Source organism: Lynx canadensis, chromosome X, assembly GCF_007474595.2.
Source record: "Lynx canadensis isolate LIC74 chromosome X, mLynCan4.pri.v2, whole genome shotgun sequence".
Classification (NCBI taxonomy): domain Eukaryota; kingdom Metazoa; phylum Chordata; class Mammalia; order Carnivora; family Felidae; genus Lynx; species Lynx canadensis.
In genome coordinates, this window is record NC_044321.2 from 109095045 (window position 1) to 109101937 (window position 6893).

Consider the following 6893-nt stretch of genomic DNA (forward strand, 5'->3'; position numbering starts at 1 on the left):
CTCGTGGCGCTGTACCCCCAGTAGGGCAGTTGTCTCCCCGCAGGGCTGAGTAGAGGGGTCTAAGGTGGGTCTCAGTCAGGCTGAGTTTTGGGTGCCAGGGCCACTCCTCGGTTAGACCTCAAGAAGTCCCCTGTGGAGCTCCTTCTGGTCTTTGGAAATGACATGGTGATGTTCCAGGTTCCATGCCGAGTAGTCCTCCTCCGCTTCTGGGGCCCATGTCCGTCATGTCCTCAGACTTAGGAATTGGGTCCCCATTAGGAGAAAGCTTTAGCCAAGGTTAAGGTTCAGTCCAGGGACGTTGCCAGGGCCAAAGCGACACCATTGCCGTGATCACCCTGGAGGGCTGAATGAGGGTCCATGCATGGGTGCGGGTCACGTGTAGGGTTAGGTTTAGAGTTGGGATGAGGTTCAGTTTGAGCGGTATGTGAGTGTCACAGTTAAGGTTAGGGTTAGGTCCCATGAAGCTCCAAGTGCTGAAACTCTTGTAGGGTAGTGGTCTTCCCAGAGGATTGAGTGTAGGCCTCATTGGAGTGGGCTGTTTGGGCTTAGTCTTTGTGAGCCAGGGCCAGCCTCATGTGTGTGCCATCTTCAGTTGGGCCTCATCAACCCCCTTGTGCAGCTTCATGCGGACATTGGAAATGTCATGATGATGTTCCGTGTTCCATGCCAAGTAATCCTGCACCGCTTTGGGCCCATTGTTTGTGGTGTTCTCAGAGATAAGAATTGGGTCCCCATCCAGAGAGATCCTTAACTAGGGTTAATGTTCTGTCCAGGGACTTCACCAGTTCCGTGGTGACACCATTCCTGTGTGTTGTGTGCGTTGGGTTAGCGTTTGGGATTGGGTTTGGTGTTAGGGGTTAGGGTTATGGTTAGGGTTGGTGTTAGGGGTTAGTGTTAGGGGCTAGAGTTAGGTTTATGCATTAGGGTTGGGTTTAGGGTTATGGTTAGGGGTTAGGATTTGGAGTTAGAGTTAGGTTTAGGCGTTAGGTTTGGGCTTGGGTTAGGCTTAGGTTTAGGGTTATGGTTTGGGTTTGAGAGTTATGGTTAGATGGTATAGTTAGGGTTAGGTGTTAGCGTTAGTGTTAGGGTTTGTGTTAGGTTTAGGAATAAGGTGAGGTCTAGGTCTAGGACTTTGGTTATGGGTTAGGGGATTGGATTAGGGGTTAGCGTTAGGGTTAGTGTTAGAGTTTTATGGTTAGGGGTAGGGTTAGTTTTAGGTTTTATAATTTTAGGGTTAGAGGGTAGAGTTAGAGTGTTAGGGTTAGGGTTTTAGGATTAGAGTTTTAGGATTAGGGTAAGAGGGTTAGGGTTAGTTTTCGTTACGTTTACTTTTATGGTTCAGTATGGTTAAAGTTGTGTTTAGACATAGGGATAGGGGCAGGGTTTAGTTTAGGGCTATGGTTAGGGTTAGCTGTTAAGTTTATGTGTTGGGATTTGGGTTAGTGTTAGGGTTAGGGCTAGGGCAAGAAGTAGGTCATGTTTGCTCTCCCACTTGGAATGGGAGGATGTTCATGGGTGGACATGGCCCTCCATCTGGGAGGGATTGTGTTCATTTTATCTCCCCTGTCTGCCTGCACTGGAGGTTGTTCTCGCCTCGCCCCATTCCAGCTTGGTTGTGGAGTGTTTCACAACGTCACACTGCCCTCTCTTGTTGTGGTAGGTTTTCACGTACTGCCTCATCCATTTTTCGTCCATGGGGTGCATAGTTTTATTTTTATTTTTTTTTTTTTTAAATTTTTTTTTCAACGTTTATTTATTTTTGGGACAGAGAGAGACAGAGCATGAACGGGGGAGGGGCAGAGAGAGAGGGAGACACAGAATCGGAAGCAGGCTCCAGGCTCCGAGCCATCAGCCCAGAGCCTGACGCGGGGCTCGAACTCACAGACCGCGAGATCGTGACCTGGCTGAAGTCGGACGCTCAACCGACTGCGCCACCCAGGCGCCCCAAGGGGTGCATAGTTTTAATCTTTATATCATTTATTTCTCCTCTGATTTTAATTATTTTCTTCATTCTGCTGTTTGGGGGTTTTGTTTGTTGTCCTTTTTCTGGCTTTTATAGTTATAAGAGTATGGAGTTTACTTCAGGGTTTTTCTGTTTTTCTTGAGGCATACCCGTATTGCTATAAACTTCCCTGTTAGAACCAGTTTTCCTGCTTTACGGAAGTTTGGATTGCTGTGTTTTCAATTTTCATTTGTTTCCATGTCATTTTGGGTTTTGTTTTTGATTTCTTGGTTGAGCCATTGATTGTTCCGTAGCATGTTATTTAACTTCCATCGTTTTGTGACTTTTCCAGATTTTTCTTGTTGTAGTCTTCTACTTTCATAGCATTGTGGTCTGAAAAGACACGTGGTATGATGTCGATCAGTTTGATTTCGTTTTGGCTTGTTTTATGACTTAATATTTTATCGAGTGTGGGGAATGTTCCATGTGCACGTGAAAAGAATGTGTGTTGTGCTGTTTTAGGATGGAATGTCTAAAATATATGGGTTAACTCCATCTGGTCTACTCTGTCATTCAAAGTCACTACTTCCTTGTTGATTTTCTGATGGAATGATCTCTCCATTGATGTCATTGGGGTGTTAAAGTGCCCTACTACGATTGTATGACTATCAATTCTTGACTTTAGTTTTGGACTGTTTTGTGTATTTGGATGCTCTCAGGTTGAGCGCATATATGTTTACAATTGTTCTATCTTTTTGTTGGGTGGTACCTTTTATTAGTATAGTGTCCTTCTTTGTCTCTTGTTACAATTTTATTTTTAAATCTATTTTGTCTGATATATGTATGGCTACTGCAGTTTTCTTTTGATACTTTAGTTCTATAACTAGTCTTTTGTAGGTAGGAAATAGATGGGTCCTATATTGTATTCATTCTATCACCCAGTGCCTTTTATTATGAAGAGAGAGAGCACAGGCATGGGAGGGCGGGGTGGGGGGAATGGGGGAAGAGAGAGACAGAGAGAGAGAGGGAGAGAGAGAATGAGAATGAGAATGAATCCTCACCAAGTTCCATGCTCAGTGGAGAGCTCAGTTGGGGCTCAATCCCATGATCCTGGGATCATAGCCTAAGCCGAAATCAAGAGTCGAAATTTCAAGCGATTGAGCCATCCAGTTGCCCCTATCTGTCACCCAGTGCCTTTGATTTGAGCATTTATTCTGTTACCATTCAAAGTAATTGATAGACGTGTACTTGTCCTATTATTACTTGATGTTGGTTGTTTCTGAATTTTTCTGATCCTTTCTTCTCTTTCTCTTTTTTTGGTTTGCTGGGTTTCATCACAATTTCACAGTTGAAACTGCTTGCCTTTATACTCCGCATATGTATTAGTGGTGTTTGTTTTGTGGTTATTATGAGGTTTGTACCTAACCACTTCTGCATATAGAAGTCTGTATTAAGTTGATAGTTGCTTGAGTTTGAACCAGTTCTTTACTCCTCTCCTCCCCGTGTTGTAGCTATGTAGTGTTCCTATTTCAAAACCTTTCATATCGTGAATACCTTGACTGATGTTTTACAGATATACTCATTTTTATTGCTTTTGCGTTTCACACTTTAATATTGTCACTTCAGGTGTTTCTTTTCCACTAACATTTATTGTGGGCGTGGTTTGTTGGTTGTGAGCTCGCTGAGTATTTATTTGGGAACTTCTTGATCTCTCCTCCCTTTTGAATGATAGTTTGCTGGATAGACTCTCTTTGGCTGCAGATGTTTTCCATTCAGCACCTTTACCATACCATGCTGGTTACTTACAGTTTCAAAGTTTCTTCTGAAAAACATCCAGTGATAACTTTATGGGGTTTCCCTTGTAGGTAAATGTCATCTTTTGTTTTCCTGCTGTGAAAATTTTTCTTTATCACGACATTTTGAGTTTTAATTACTATATGACTTGGTGTGGATCTGCTTCTGTTGAATATATTGGGGGTTCTTTGTGCCTCCTGCTTCTGGATCTGTCTCCTTCCCCGCATTAGGGAAGTTTTCATCTATTGTGTCTTCAAATAAATTTTCTGGTTCCATTTCTCAGAGTTCTGAGAATGAGAAATAGGACAGAAAAGACCTATTGGAGGTTCTCTGATGAGGCACTGGATTTGCATGCGTGGAGGATAGATTTGGGACTCAAATGAACAACCTACCTTTAACTTCAAAGAACTAGAAAAAAAACCAACAATCTATGTCCAATGTTCTCAAAAGGGAGAAAGTAATCCATATGAGAGTGCAAACCAATGAAACTGACACCATGAAGTCAATAGAAAATATGAAGTAGACCAACAGGGGTTTTCAGAAGAGTGAAACAAAATTGTCAAGACTATACATAGACTACGCTAAGACAGAGAGAGTACCCAGTTCAAGAGAATTATAAATAACAGAGAAGACATTACACCTTATACCAAAGAAACATAAAGGAGACAAAGAGGCGACTATGGCCAAATTAGATGCCAGCAAACCGCCTACCTAGAAGAAATGGATAGGTTCTTAGAAACACACAACCTGGGGCGCCTGGGTGGCGCAGTCGGTTAAGCGTCCGACTTCAGCCAGGTCACGATCTCGCGGTCCGTGAGTTCGAGCCCCGCGTCGGGCTCTGGGCTGATAGCTCAGAGCCTGGAGCCTGTTTCCGATTCTGTGTCTCCCTCTCTCTCTGCCCCTCGCCCGTTCATGCTCTGTCTCTCTCTGTCCCAAAAAAAATAAATAAACATTGAAAAAAAAATTAAAAAAAAAAAAAAGAAACACACAACCTACCAAGACTGTACCAGGAAGAAATAGAAGGTTTGCACAGACCCATTAAAGGAAGACTGTATCAATACAAGAAGATAACCAATGTAAGTAAATTGAATCAGTAATCGAAGTTCTCCCAGGGAAGAAAAGCCCAGGACCAGGTGGATTCACTGGTGAATTTGACCAAACGTTTGTAGAAGAACTAACAGCAGTCGTCTCACTGATTCAAAAGGAATGAACACCACCAAACTCATTTCCTGAGGCTGGAATTACCCTGGTAGGAAGCCAGAAAAGGATACTACCTGAACAGAAATCTATAGGCCAGTATCCCTATTATGAATGTAGATGAATAATTCCCAATAATGTGCAGGCAAACCAAATTCAGCAGCACATTAAAAGGATCATTGACCGTGATGAAGGGTTTTTTCCCTGCAAAGGAAGGATGTTTCAGAAGTGCAAATCAATCAATGTGACCCCTCACATAATTGAATGAAAGAAAAATCAACCAGAAAAGATTCTTAACTATAAATAGCAAACGGAGGGTTACTAGAAGGGAGGTGGGCAAGGGGATGGGTTAAATGGGTGATGGGCTAAGGAGGGCACTAGTAGTGAGGATCACTGGGTGTTGTATGTAAGTGATGGATGACTACATTCTATACCTGAAACTAACATTACACTGTATGTTAACCAACTGGAATTTAAATGAAAACTTGAAAAAATAAATACTAAAGAAATACATAAATACATTTAAACTAAACTAAATAAATACATTTTAAAAAATAAAAAGAAAACTCATGTGATGATGTCAATAGACACAGAAAAAAAGTTCTGGGAAAATTTGGTACCCATTTGTGCTAAAAAACTCTTTAAAATTCAGTATAGAAGGAACATATCTCAACATAAGAAAGGCCATGTATGTGAAGCCCACAGCTAATATCATACTCAATAGTGAAATTGTGAGAGATTTTCCACTAAAATCAGGCACAAGACAAGGATGCCCTAGATATGTGAAGGGGATTGGGTGATGCAGGCTTCTGGTTATACAATGAATAAATCACAGGTAGAAGATATAGCACAGGGAACAGAGAGACCGGTACTGGAATAGTGATGCATGGTGACAGATGATAGCTACACCGGTGTTAGCGTAGCAGAATGTATACACTTGTCCAATCACCATGTTGTTCACCTGAAACCAATGTAACATAGTGTGTCAGCTATTCCCAAATAACATTTTTTTTTTAAATAAGGTAACGGACTGAAATAAAAAATTTAATGTAACAGAACCTGTTAATATCAATCAAGAAATGCCGTAAAGTTCCAAAATAGGAAGTCACCATATCAAATTCTGTAGCCTTCCTATACACTAACCCAATTATCTAAGAAGAAGTAAAGAAAACAATCCCATTTACAATAGCATCAAAAACAATACAATTTATAGGAATGAATTTAGCCAAGGAAGTGGAAGATCTCTCTACAGAAAACTATAAAACCTGTGTGCAGGAATGGAAGAAATTCAATTTGGGTGAAAGAAACAGGAGAACACACAAGTCAGTGAAAAGCCATCCCATGTCCAACTTTCGGACGAATTAATATAGATACAATGTCCATACTACCCAAGGCCCTCTAGAGATTCAGTGCAATCTCTATCAAGACTCCGATGCAATTTTTATGCAATTAGAAAATCATATCCTAAAATGTATTTGGAACCACAAAAAGACCCCAAGTAGCCGACGCAAGAAAGAACAAAACAGGAGGCATCACACTTCTTGATTTCAAGCTTCATTCTAACACAAAGAAATCAGTTATGTCACTGGCATAAGCACACACACAAGACAATGGAACAGAAATTGAGAGCCCAAACTAAACCCATGCATGCACAGTCACCTAGTATTTGACAAGGGAGTCAATAATACACAGTGGAGAAGAGTAGTCTTTTGAATAACTGGTGCTGAGAAAATTGGATATTCACATGTATAAGAACAAAGCTTAGCACCGTATGTCACACCACTCCCTAGAGAGTGAAAGGAAGAAACAGAGAGAGATGTGGTTAGAGAGAAACAGAGACAAAGAAGAAGTACAAGGAGGAAAGTAGATACCTGGTCCAGGTATGTGGACAGGGTTAGATGGGCCAGGGGAGAGGGGATGTATGAAGTGGCTCTGAGTGCTGGGGCAGAAAGGCCTTGTA